The 13,661-nt window shown below is 48.2% G+C and overlaps 1 long non-coding RNA gene across 1 annotated transcript in view; it reads left to right on the forward strand.

Annotated features, from left to right (window-relative positions):
- Positions 1-13,661, forward strand: part of LOC139032564 (uncharacterized) — a 99,333-nt gene that overhangs the window by 47,885 nt on the left and 37,787 nt on the right. The window contains exon 2 of the long non-coding RNA XR_011485092.1: positions 4,835-4,880. This is a non-coding gene — a long non-coding RNA (uncharacterized lncRNA). The remainder of the gene's footprint in view (positions 1-4,834; positions 4,881-13,661) is intronic.

The raw sequence follows: 13,661 nt of genomic DNA on the forward strand, positions 1-13,661 counted from the left end.
CACATAAATCATCTCTCAACTCACGGCAACCACAAATCTGCTTTCGGCCTCATTAGATTCTGGACGTTTCCTAGAAATGGAATCCTACGATATGTTGTGTTTTGCTTCTGCCTTCTTTCATCAAGGCTCATGCATGCTTTAGCATATGTCAGTACCTCACATTTTTTGTGGCTAAATAATATTCCACTGTATGGATGGACCACATGTTGTTTATCCATTCATTGGTTGATAGATGCTTAAGTTGGTTTCCCTTTGTGGGCTACTGTGAACACTGTGTGTAGATTTTTGTGTGGACAGATGCTGTCATTTCTCTTGATTACATACCAAGGAGGGATTGCTGGGTTGTATGGTAGCTCTATGTTTAAACTTTTGAAGAACTGCAAACTGTTTCCCTGAACAACCGCACTAACTCACGTTTTTGGCGGTGGTGTACAGGGTTCCTAATTTCTCCTATCCTCAGGGACACTCATAATTATCTTTCCTGGACTTGGCATCCTAATGGTTTTGATCTGCATTTTCTTAGAGGCAAAGGATGTTGAACATCTTTCCATGAGTTTATTGGCTGTTTGTATATCTCCTTTGGAGAACTATCTATTCAAAGACTCATTTTAATTAGGTTATTTATTTCTTTATTATTGAGTTCCAAGAGTTCTTTGTGTATTCTGAATACCAGTCCCTCACCAGATAAGGGATTTGGAATTATTTTCTCCCATCCTCTGTGTTGTTTTTTCACCTTCTTGGTGGTTTTACAGAACGAAATCAGTTTGCCTCAGGTCTTAAGCTTCTTTCATGCCAACACCTCTGAACTTTCTTAACTGGACTCCAGTGTTGCCAGAGCCTTTCAGCATGAAATAGAAGTCTCACTGCTAGTTCTCCCCAGGGTCACAGCACCGTGAGAATTTGTTTTCTGTTGTGTTAAGGAATGATTTCACTCTCCCTCCAGCCCCAGATCATCTCACAGGGAAGATGCTCATCGAGTGGACTCTAAATCCAGGGCCTCCCTCGGAGTGGTTCCTGGGGACCCCAGAAATTGTCATCAATCCTGATAAATGTTCCATGACCTCACCTGCGTGTTCTCAGTGCTCCTGATCTACAACCTAGAGATGAGAGACGACCTAATTGAAATAGCTAAACCCGTAAATTTCCAAGCATGAATGTGCCTTTGTAAACCTGAACTCTCCTGAGAGCCCTTTGTTTCCAACATGCAAGAGAGCCCTGGTGTGCAAAGCCTGCTTTTAGTGTCAAGCAGGCTTTCAAACAGGTTTCCCCTGTGGCTCAGTGGTAAAGAATCTGCCTGCAATCCAGGAGCTGCAGGAGATGCAGGTTCAGTTCCTGAGTTGGGAAGATCCCCTGGAGGAGGGCATGGCAACCCACTCTAGTGTTCTTGCCTGGAGAATCCCAAGGACAGAGGAGCCTGGCGGGCTACAGTCCATGGGGTTGCAAAGAGTCAGACCAGACTGAGCGACTTAGCAGGCCCGCGTGCAGGCTTTCAATCAGCAAATTGTAAGGGCGCACAGACCTCTTCCGGGTCAGCTGTTCTTCAGGTCACTGATGAACTGACCTGCAGCACAGAGGGTGTGGGTGTTGGCTGTGGGGCCCTCGGAACTGTCCATCTGCCAGATGGAGTCACAGGTGTGAGTTTCACCACGCTCATCTCCCAGTTGCCCTTTTTAACACATGGAAACGTGCTTACAAGTGTGAAGAGGTATGCGAGTACTCAGACCCCATGGACCAGTACTCACTGTCTTAGGTAGGGTTTCCCGGATGAACACCGTGCCCCTGGAGGGAGGCTTTGTACGGAGACCCTCAGTGGCAGCCGCTGGGAGCCGGGGTCCCGTGAGAACACGGGATGGGGAGGAGTGCTGCAGGTTCACGCTGTATCCTCAGGGCTGAGCAGTTATAGAGTGAGGGGTCAGCAGGGGGCGGTGAGGTCTGATGGCGCGCGTGTCTTGTGGGTGGAGGTCTGAGGGTCAGCTCCTGGGAGCCTGGGGTCCCGTGAGAACACGGGATGGGGAGTGCTGCAGGTTCACGCTGTATCCTCGGGGCTGAGCAGTTATAGGGTGAGGGGTCAGCAGGGGGCGGTGAGGTCTGATGGCGCGCGTGTCTTGTGGGTGGAGGTCTCTGCGCGCCCTGCAAGCAGGGTGGGGTGGGGTGCTGCTCTTCATTGGGGGGGGCTTGCTTCTGCAGGCCCAGAGGGTCTGGGGCACCAGGAGTTTCAAGGCTGAAGGGGGAGCTGAAATCAGCTCAGCTGTCCTTGGCGCGATGTTTCCCCTTCTTGGGCTCTGCTGTTCTGGCGGTTGGGTCCTGAGCCTGGGGGTCGTCCTCCTCTGCCTTCTCCCTCTGGGAGGCGGGACCCTCACTGTTGCTGTGAAGATGTCCTCTGGCTTCTCTGACTCTCAGTCACTGTGGATTGCTCGCAGGTTTTCATGACCTTTTCTAGAGGGTCAGCTGAGCTCAGCTTGAATTCCACTATTGTAGTTGCTCCTAAGACTTGTCACACATCTGGCACCTTCTAGTGTCTCCATCATCACTGGCAAAATTTCCGCAGCAAGATTTAGTTTCCCTGGGCAGCGATGACAAACTGGGAGGCTTGCACAACAAATGTGCATTATCTTACGTTACTGGAGGTCAGAAGCCTGAAATCAAAAGGTCAGTAGAGCGTGCTTCCGCCAAGGGCTCGGGAGGACCCTCCCTCACCTCTTCTGGCTTCTTGTGGCTCCTGGCGCCCCTGCCTCTGGCATCACGGCTCCAGCCTCTGCCTCCATCTCACATGCCTTCTTCCTTACGTCTCTCTGTCATTGTGTTCCCCCTCTCCCCCTTGACAAGGATTCCAATCACTGGATTTAAGGCCAATCCTAAATCTTATTTTGAGATCCTTAGCTAATGCCATCTGCAAAGGCACTATTTTTAAACAAGGTCCTGTTCTGAAGTTCTAGGTGGACATGAATCTTTGGAGACACTAGTCAGTTCACTATCGAGAGCCACTTTGTGGCAAGGGCTGTTGGTGCTTAATTTACCACCAACGAGGGGATGGTCTTTGCCAGCCGGGTAGCATATGAACCAGTTCCAAAACCCCACGTTCTCTTTGTCAGCCCACTTCTGATACCAGCTTCACAGATTGGGTTCTCCAGGAAACAGACCCTGAGCAGAGTTCAGCCTGCAGGTTGTTTATTATTCCTGAAATAAACTGATATTCAGGAAAAGTTATAATGCTGTGCATGTGTGAATACTAAGCTGCTTCAGTCATGTCCGACTCTTTGCAATCCTATGGACTGTAGCCCACCAGGCTCCTCTGTCCATGGGATTCTCCAGGCAAGAATACTGGAGTGGGTTGCCACGCCCTCCTGCAGGGGATCTTCCCAGCCCAGGGATCAAACCCATGTCTCCTGCACTGCCAGTTGCTTCTTTACCTCTAAGCCACTGGGGAAGCCCTATATAATGCTATATGACCATAAAAATGCACCTGTGAAGAAAATGTAATGACATGGAAATAAGTTAATGATAGAACCTTAAGTGAAAAAGGCTAAACTGGTGTATATATAGCTTAATATTATTTTAGAAAAAATAATCTGAAAAGTTATTCACCGAGCTATTAATGGTCATGAAATTATGAATGGATGATTTTATCTTCTTTTCTGCAGTAATATGTTTTACCTTTTATAACAAAAAAGAAAAATTATTTGACAATAATCATTCCAAGGATGGATTTGTGTGTGATTAACGAGAAATAACTCACCTTTGTCACCTCATACTACGGTTAGAAGATCAAAAGCCCAAAATATTAATGACAGAATGGAAGGCAAACACCCTCTCCACTGCACATCTCATGTTCCAGAGTAGGTCAGAGGATGTGATTCCCATTTCCTGGGGGTTATGGGCGCTCAAACCACAGGGAGCCTCAAGGCTGCATCGTAAACCCTTTCAGTTCAGTTCAGTTCAGTTGTTCAGTCGTGTCTGACTCTTTGTGACCCCATGAATCGCAGCACGCCAGGTCTCCCTGTCCATCACCAACTCCCGGAGTTTACTCAAACTCATGTCCATTGAGTTGATGATGCCATCCAGCCATCTCATCCTCTGTCGTCCCCTTCTCCTCCTGCCCCCAATCCCTCCCAGCATTAGGGTCTTTTCCGATGAGTCACGTCTTCGCATGAGGTGGCCAAAGTACTGGAGTTTCAGCTTCAGCATCAGTCCTTCCAATGAACATCCAGGACTGATCTCCTTTAGGATGGACTGGTTGGATCTCCTTGCAGTCCAAGGGACTCCCAAGAATTTTCTCCAACACCACAGTTCAAAAGCATCAGTTCTTTGGTGGTCAACTTTCTTTATGGTCCAAATTTCACATCCATAGGTGACCACCAGGGAAGCCCAAGAATACTGGAGTGGGTAGCCTATCCCTTCTCCAGGGGATCTTCCCGACCCAGGAATCAAACCAGGGTCTCCTGCATTGTAGGTGAATTCCCTACCAGCTGAGCGACCCAGGGAGCCCTCTCATTGCACAGCGAACGTCATGTATGATTTGAGGACACTAGCTGCTGAGTGATGCACCAAGCAGAGGCCCAGAGTTTTCTCCCAGCCCAAGTGAACCAGGTGTTCTCAAAAGCCAAATAAACGCTGACCTCTGGGTGGTTCTTCCTGAGAGATGCTCTATTTCTTCATCACCAGGAAGACACACAAGCAGGATGCTTTGTGCAGAAAGCATAATCCTGAAGATTAGATGTAGAAGTTTAATTTTTATGTTATTTAAAAGTTCAAAAGTTATTTTTGCATGACATCTTTTCACACAAGAAATAAAACACAGTGAAGAATGTTGAAACCTCCTTGTTTCTCTCCACAGATCCATCTTACCTTCCTGCTCCAGAGACAGCTGCATCAAGCATCTGGTATGTATTCTTCCATTACACTTTTATATTCTTACCGCAAGTATGTAGTCAAAGAAATACACTGTTATGTTTTACATACTCTCAGTTTTACCAAGTGCTATCATATTGTACATATCTTTCAACTTCTTTTTTCTCTTCAGCATTCTATGTTTTTGAAATTTATTCATGCTGACTCCCGTAGACGCAGTGTATCCATTTTAAAAGTCAATTGTGCTCAATTGTGTAAAAGTATCGCAATTTACATATCCCCTTATTCCTGGACTTTCAGACTCTTTACAATTTTGCTAATGAAAGTGAGGTTGGAACCGCCACACAGATGGTCTCCATATGTAAGTTTACTGTCCCTAGAAGGGAAATGAAGGCAGTAGAGGTGTTCATTTTCCACATCAATAATATTGACAAATTGTGCTCAGAATGGTTGTACGAATTTATGCTCCTGGTAGAACTATACATGGGTTTCCTAATTCCCAGAGTCTTGCCAATTTTTAGTATCATCAGACTTTTAAAATGTTGCTAACTGTAGGGTGTGAGATGACATCTCCTTTTAATCTGAACTTCCCAGATCACTAGTTGGGTCAAACTTTGTGTTATTCAGGGTGAAGCTAGCTGATGGAACGAAGAGGCCCGGGTCCAGTTCTCTCCTGCGTCACCACCTTGTGTTGGCGGTCAGGCTGGTGGGTTGGGGGCCCTGCCCCAGGCTCAGTCAGGGGTCCTCCCCGTTGACACATTGCCATCGCTTAGGTCACCTTCCTCGTCCCAAAGGCTGAAGTTGGGAGGCTGCCACATACTAACTTCTGGAAAGAAATTGGAGAATTTCTGGGAAAGCAATTTTCTTATTGGCAAACAAGGCAGAAACTGCACAGATTCCTTCTGCTAACGTTCCACTGGCAAAATCTCGGCGCATCCTTAGACGTCACGGCCAGGGAACCATGGTCCCTGTGGGCAGCTGTGAGTCCAGGAGGACGCGGAGAGGGGACCAACTTTTCTTCTCTCTTTTCTTCTTCTTGCTTGGCTTCTGGGTTTCCTTTTCCATGACTCAGCTAGTAAAAGGTCTGGTCAGTTTTTATTTTGTTTGCCTGTTCTTGTTGATTTCTGGGAATTCCTTACAGATTCCAGTTTGCTCATTTAATTCATACAATAAATCTGATCATTTAAATGTACCAGTGTACATACATCAGGAAAGATATTTTAAGCTATTTTAGTGTAACTTGAAAGGAGTTTGCTATTTAAATAAGTCATATCATATTCTTTTGATAAATTAAGATTCTTTAATAATTACAACTTTATGGAAAGGGCTTGGGGTTAATATAAGTTACTGAAAGTAAAAACTTAGAGTAGTTACTCAGATTCAATTGTACCTGCTGAGCCTGTAAGAGAATCTGATGACACGGATGACACTGAAGTCAATTTCGTAACCACTAGGAGTTTTCATTTACTCAACAGTGAGGATGATATTATTTGCTCTGTTTCTTATATGAGGTTGCTATAAGGATCAAGCAAGGTAATGTCGAGTAAATGTCCCAGAGGATGCAAAGTTTATAGCCTTGTTAGGAGTCAGACCTATATTGAATAGTAGACACATTAGATTTCACCTGATGGCTCCTGAGTCTAGTTTCCAGTTTCCTTGACTCTCTCTGTGCACTGTCTACATTTTACTCTCTACTCCAGACCAGGGTCACTACGGTCCTGGGTGTGTGGACTGATGGTCACTACGGTCCTGGGCGTGTGACTGAGGGTCACTACGGTCCTGGGCGTGTGGACTAATGGTCACTACGGTCCTGAGCGTGTGGGCTGATGGTCACTATGGTCCTGGGTGTGTGACGATGATCACTACGGTCCTAGGTGTGTGGGCTGATGGTCACTACGGTCCTGAGCGTGTGGGCTGATGGTCACTACGGTCCTGGGTGTGTGGGCTGATGGTCACTATGGTCCTGGGTATGTGGCGATGATCACTACAGTCCTAGGTGTGTGGGCTGATGGTCACTATGGTCCTAGGCATGTGGGCTGATGGTCACTATTGTCCTGGGCGTGTGGACTGATGGTCACTATGGTCCTGGGTGTGTGAACTGATGGTCACTACGGTCCTGGGTGTGTGGACTGATGGTCACTATGGTCCTGGGTGTGTGGGCTGATGGTCACTACGGTCCTGGGTGTGTGGACTGATGGTCACTATGGTCCTGGGCGTGTGAACTGATGGTCACTATGATCCTGGGCGTGTGGGCCATGTGTTTGGAGCATCTGTGTGAGATCAGACCCCCCTGAGAGGGTGTCTTCTCAGAGCCACTACTTCCTAAGTGCAGCCTGGCTTTCTAACCCTCTTGCAAACACTTTTCAGCTAAGACTCATTCTAGTGGGGCCATGGAGCTTCTTTCTCTCACTGTTCAAACCAACCCAGCTTGTCACCCATTACTGCCCTCACAGAGGGTAGGACTCAGTTTCCCAGCATTTTGCACCCAGCCTGGCACACAGCTTGGAGCCCACCCACTGGTCTAGCAGCGCCTCCGCCTGACTGCCCAGCTCCCCCCGCCCAGGTCTCTGTCCCAGTTCTGGCCTGCCTGGGGGGCCTCGGGCTCAGCCAAGGGAAAGATGGGGGAGAGGGCGGAAAGAGAGAGTGTGGAGAATGCCTTGGAAAGTGATTTTGCTTTATTCATGGTAAATCAAGTTTTAAAAGTGAGAAGGGAGAATTTTAACCATGTGTGGAAGAAGTGAGTATATAGTAAATGTCTTATTCTTTTATTGCTATACTTGGATTTTGTTTTAAAAAGGAGAACAGTGGTGTTTGAGGGACATAAGCATTAAGACATTGATTTTACACTGTGCAACCTACCCCTGCTGGTGTTAGACACTCCCAGGGGGGCAGGGCTGTGAGCTGGGGTGACCACGTGGGGACCAAGGTGGGGAATGAGCAGCGGGAGGGTCTCCGCCCCCCACCCCCTCGTCCAGCGTGGGGCTACTACTCACTCACCGCCTAAGCATTCGCTGAGCGGCTCCACAGGCCACGCGATGTCTCAGGTGCTGAGATGCAGCAGATGCAGCCGGTGAGGTCCTGCTCTCATGGAGCTTCAATTGTAGGGCCAGAGAGACAAAGACACACAGGATAATGAAGATGAATATGAGCATGTTGTTGAGTGGTAAATACTCTGGAGAGATCTTGAAAAAAAGGATGAGACAGAGACTGGGGTCATCAGGGAAGGTCTCTTTGAAGAAGTGACATGCGAGCTGTGATGTGCTTGATAAGAAGGAGCGACTTGGGTGAAATTAGAGGGGAGATCATAAGCGCAGAGGCTCAGCTCCTGCGGAGGACCAGAAGCAGGGCCGAGGTTAACAGGTCCCCGTGGGACGAGGAGGAAGGCTGGGGGAACTGGAGTGAGGGCAGAGGGCCGCGAGATGCTGGAGCCAGACCATGCAGAGCTGTCAGGCAGGCCTGACACACAAGTCCAGGAGTTTGATCCAGAGTGGGGTCTGCCTTGGGGAGCTGCTGGGGCCACGAGGAAGCCAGGGTTTTCAGAATCAGGGAGTTTATCCAGGTTGGTTCAAGGACCAGCCTTGGGGGTAAAGGGCAGACACCGGGGAGGTAGGAGCTCTCACAGGAATGGTACCCCCCTTGGAGGAAGAGACTAGCAGGTATCGGGCTAGAGGTGAGGGGCTCAGGTGGCTGAACTGACCCCCAGGACAAAGCAGGACAGACGGACTCACCCTGCGTGAGGACTGAAGCGGGGGCCCCCAGCCCTCACTCCACGAGCATTCTGGAAGCATCGGCTCTGCTTCTTGCAGCCTTTGCCGAGGACCCAGGGCAGCACACCGGCTCCAGAGCCCACTCGCTTGGGTGTGGAGCTCCGAGTGGACCACCAGCTGGGATGCTGCTGGGCTTGCATCCTCACAGGGCCGAGCCTGAGGTTGGCAGGTCACCTTGGCAGGGAGGCAGCAGCGAGGCAGTGCTGGGCAGATGGGGCGTCACAAACAAGACGGAAAGAACCCTGCTTTGGAAGAGTTAGGATCAGATTCACAGCTCTACACCTTTGGGTCGAAGCACCACCCAAGCCAAGCCTTTCACATCCTCTGAGGCTGCAGACCAGCCACCCGGGCAAGGAGCACTGGTGGATCTGGTCAGATGTCTCAGGCAGGAGCACAAACGGAGCTTTGCACGCCAGGTAACATCCCAGGATTCCGGAACACATCTCTGCTTCCAAGGCGGCACCGTCTAACTACGAGGTCCTGACTTCCTACAGCCAGGAAGAACTCCAGGCAGACCGGAATGAAGTCCATACTCTTCTTACTAGACTGTCCTGTGCTCCCAAGTAAGCATGACCCTAAACTTTTTATTTGTAGTAAAATCAGACCGTGATCTAGGAGCTCAAGTGAGGCATCTTTCATGGAAAGATATAATATAACATTAAATTCAAAGTATGCTCCTGTTTGCTCCGTGCAAACCACACAGACAGATGACATACATGACTATGACATCACATCATGGATTTTCTACAGACAGTGAACAACACAAGTGTTACTTCTGTTAGCAGCTCTCGCCTCTCGGAGCCTGTGTCCCCAGCGCTGTGCTGAGCACACTGCACACTCGCTCACACTCTCTCTCTCGGGCCGTCGTTTCTGAGTGAGAGTCGTGTACTCCAGGAATCCCCGGGCTTGGACGGTCATCTGGTCTGGTTACATCATTGACTTAGAGCAGATTTTCCATTAGTGCAATCTTCTATAGCTCTTGGGACTTGGGTAATCACTTATTTGTGCTTCTTTCTTTTTCTTGGGAGGATGAGTATAATCACAGATTAACTAAGTGTTTGGATCGTAGGATAGAAGGGGCTGGGAGAAGGCCCGAGTTGGCCTTCTGCCTTCAGAAGTAAGTGAAAGTGGGGTCCAGCTGCTCGCCACTCAAAAGCCATTAAAGAGGCCAGATTTGTGGGAAGGAACTTTTGCTTTATTTTGGATGCAACCGGGGTGGGGAGTAGGATGGATGCCTGTTCAAAGGCTGACTCCCCTCACTGACGATCGATGAACAAAAGGTTTTATAGACGGAGGGAGGGGCTGCTTGCCGAAACAGCCTGGTCCGCTCTGCCAGTCACCTTGAAACTGGTCACCAGTGGTTTGATTGGCGTCATCTTAATGGTCTTAAGTGCAGTTAATCTTCAGTTCCAGGGCCAGTTTGTTCCCTTTTCCTAGAGGCCAACTCGGAGTTGTGGCAGCTGATGTCACGGCTACAGCGCGGTCATCTTGCAGCTAACTTCTTCCATGTGTTCAGCACCTATGACAGCTCACAGGATGTGGCTCAGAGTATTTTCTGTGGTCCTTGAGAAGGAACGAAATGTCCTTGACTAAACTTATGGTTTGGTCTCCTTTGACTGTTTTCCTTTGTTTTTGCCTTTTCTCATCCTCTGATTAAACGCATTCTTTGGCTAACGTGTTTCCACAGGCAAAGGCAGGTGGAAAACATGAGGGGCAAGTACCGCAGGGTACTGCTCCATTTCAAGGCGTGCCTGGGGGGCAGGGGTGGTGGGCAGGAGACGCTAACTCACCTCCTCAAGGCTGCGGTTGGGTCACCTCCTAAGATCCAGGCTCCTCCTCAGACCTCCTTCCCCTAGACTGAGCTCCCACATGGCAGAAAGTGTTGATGTGTGTTGGGATACGGCACAGCTGTGCCCTTGGTTCTCCTTGACAAGCTGCACTTTCAAAGGATGGATTGAAGAAGTGGGGATGAAATAAAAAAATGATTCCTGCGAATGGTATATTGTACTTTTCACTGGCCGACTCGGAAGAATTTAGAAAAGGAAAATTAAAGCCGTGGCTCAGAAGGAGCATTACCCGAGGGAGAGGATCAGGGCCGTCTTCTTTCAGCCCCACCTGCAACAACATGCTGCCCAGATGATGAAAGAAACGTGCTTCCTCCTGTTTCACTGCTCCTCAAGCATGTCGGCTCCCTTCTGCTAACACCCCAAACCACAGGCCAGGATGCGGCGCCAGATTCAGGAGGGAAGGTGCTGAGGGGACCCTCCGGCCAGTCTCACATGGCTTTTAAATTGCAGAAATGGCACTTGACATAGAGAGAGCCCATTTCAGTGTGGGTGTGGGTGTGTAGGGAAAACACTCTCTGAGGGTTGCACCTAAAAGCTGGTCTTTCCTAGCCTACTGATGATGCTTCCTGAGTGTGTGTGTGTGTGTGTGTGTGGGCATGGGTGTGTAGGGAAAACACCCCCTGATGACTGCACCTAAAAGCTGGTCTTTCCTGAACTCCTAATGAAGCTTCCTGAATGGCAGCGAAGTAGCCTCTCCCACCACAAAAAGAGCCAGTCCCAGAAAAGTCTCTGGCGAGACAGAAAGGTCTGAACAAACACAGATCAGACACTGATTTAACGCAGGTGCCGACTCCACAAGGAACATGAGGAGAAAAGGACAATCTGGGGAGAAACAGCAGCATCTCCCGAAAGAAGGGAGAAAGCAAAAGAATCCAAAGGACCAACCTTTGGCAGCACAGAATTTATCTCGTACTGTTCATAACCCTGTCATCCAGAGTGCACGAGTGACTCTGGGTGGGCAAGGAGAATGTGGGGCTTCAGCAGAGGACAAAGAACCCACCCCAAACCTGAAGTCCGCTCTACCCCAGGCCGTGCGAAGCTATTGCTTTTCCTGCTAAGAAGCAAAGAGGCTCAAACTGTACTCACGCTGGTGGATTTATCTACAGATAAATCATATCCCTGTAATTAAGCACGTGGGGCTTCCAGGTGGCCCTAGTGGTAAAGAACACTCCTGCCAATGCAGGAGACATAACAGACTCAGGTTCGATCCCTGGGTCAGGAAGATCCCCTGGAGGAGGGCATGGCAACCCTCTCCAGTCTTCTTGCCTGGAGAATCCCAAGGACAGAGGAGCCAGGCAGGCTACAGTCCATGGAGTCTCAGAGTTGGACTCGAGTGAAGTGACTTAGCACAGACAGCACACACAATTAAACACACGGAACTAAACTGAAATCTGCAGTCACAGTATTACGCAGCCAGGCTTGATGGATTATACTTAAATGACCCCTCTGCATTTAAAGTGCCTTTAGGGAGCTGGGTAGTGGAGTTGGGGGGAGGCAGGTATGGAGACTCCAGAGATGAGCTGCCTTCTGCCCAGTGGAAGGCCAGCCTAGGCTGAGACTCTTGACCAACTTGCTGGCGAGCAGGGTGGGACGGAGTTAACTCCTCACATGGAAGTTCCATCAGCAGGTCTGGGTGGGGGCGCAGTGGGGGCTGAGTCAGCGGGTGAGTCACATCCCCACTCCACCCAGGAGCAAACCCACAGCAGAGCCTTTCAGGGCAAAGGTGTGAGTCAGGCCTGAGCACGGAGCTGGCAGTATACATGTGATGTCACCTCTGCGCTCCTCCGGGCCCCCCTGATGACCGGGGAACAGCAATTGAATCTGAATCAAGCTCAGCTCTATTAAGTGAACCTCTGCAAGGTCGACATCTGCTACTTGCTTTTTGGCCAGCCAGCAATTGCAAAATGAACGAGGATGGCTTGGTTAACGAGGCTTTGATAATGGAAACTGGGACTTGATTAAATTTTGCACAGCCTGTGTTTGTGGACACTGGTGTATCCTGCTGGGTTCCTCAGACTTGTCAATTATACATCAAAAATCATAACAGCAAATGCCCTTTTAAAAAGTATCCTACAGATAATTAGCATGGAGCCTATATATGAACAGCTTTGTGTATATATACACATATATACCTATATATACATATACATGCAAATACATAGAGTAATATGTGTGTATACAAATACATACTGATAATGTATATGTATATGTAGATGTATATATATATATGTGTATACATTTACCAAGTTATTCACTGTAGCATTCTTTTATGGCAACTGTCCAACCATGAATACTCAACAGTAGAATGTCTCATATTGTGGCCCATGTATACAGTGGGATGTTATGGAAGTGCTAACGAGAAAAAAGTATACTGATTTGTATTGGCTATAATTGTATGTTATTCTTACATGCTGCAACTTTTTAGATAAGCTTAAGATACATTAAATTAAATAAAACTATGTGACAGAAAAAAATAATGCAGTGAAGTGAAAGTCACTCAGTTGTGTCTGACTCTTTGAGACCCCACAGACTATACAGTCCATAGAATTCTCCAGGCCAGGCTACTAGAGTGGGGAGCCTTTCCCTTCTCCAGGGGATCTTCCCAACCCAGGGATTGAACCCAGTTCTCCCGCATTGCAGGCAGATTCTTTACCAGCTGAGTCACCAGGGAAACCCAAGAATACAGAAATGGGTAGCCTCTGCCTTCTCCAGCAGATCTTCCTGACCCATGTGACAGAAAAAGTAACGCAGCAGGGGCCCATTTATGTAAAAAAAAAAAAAAAAGGATAGACATAAACATATGTTAAGGCTAAGCTCTGAAAAAAACAGGAAATGCAGAGAAGGGCTGATGGGCTGGTAAAAGTGGAGATGTGTGGGGTAGAATTTGTTAAAATGAGTTTTTTACTTTACGTTCCTTTCAAAATATGCCAAACACTAAAGAAGGACATAATAAATACATCCAATATTTAGAGGCCAAGCTATCATTACTAACTCACTGGCTGCTAAAAGGATACTACAAAATGGTTCCAATTTTCCATGAATAAGGCTTCAAGGGCCCCCAAATCAAATTCATTGCTCATTGTTTATACTGCCTTGTCTTTTCTTCCCCACCATTTTCAAGGAATTGGGGCTTTCTCTTTCCAAATAGTCCCTTTCTCAAGAATTCGATCATTGATCTAATAAAAAAGAGGAAGCTATT

Source organism: Odocoileus virginianus, chromosome 32 (assembly GCF_023699985.2).
Source record: "Odocoileus virginianus isolate 20LAN1187 ecotype Illinois chromosome 32, Ovbor_1.2, whole genome shotgun sequence".
NCBI classification, from domain to species: Eukaryota; Metazoa; Chordata; class Mammalia; order Artiodactyla; family Cervidae; genus Odocoileus; species Odocoileus virginianus.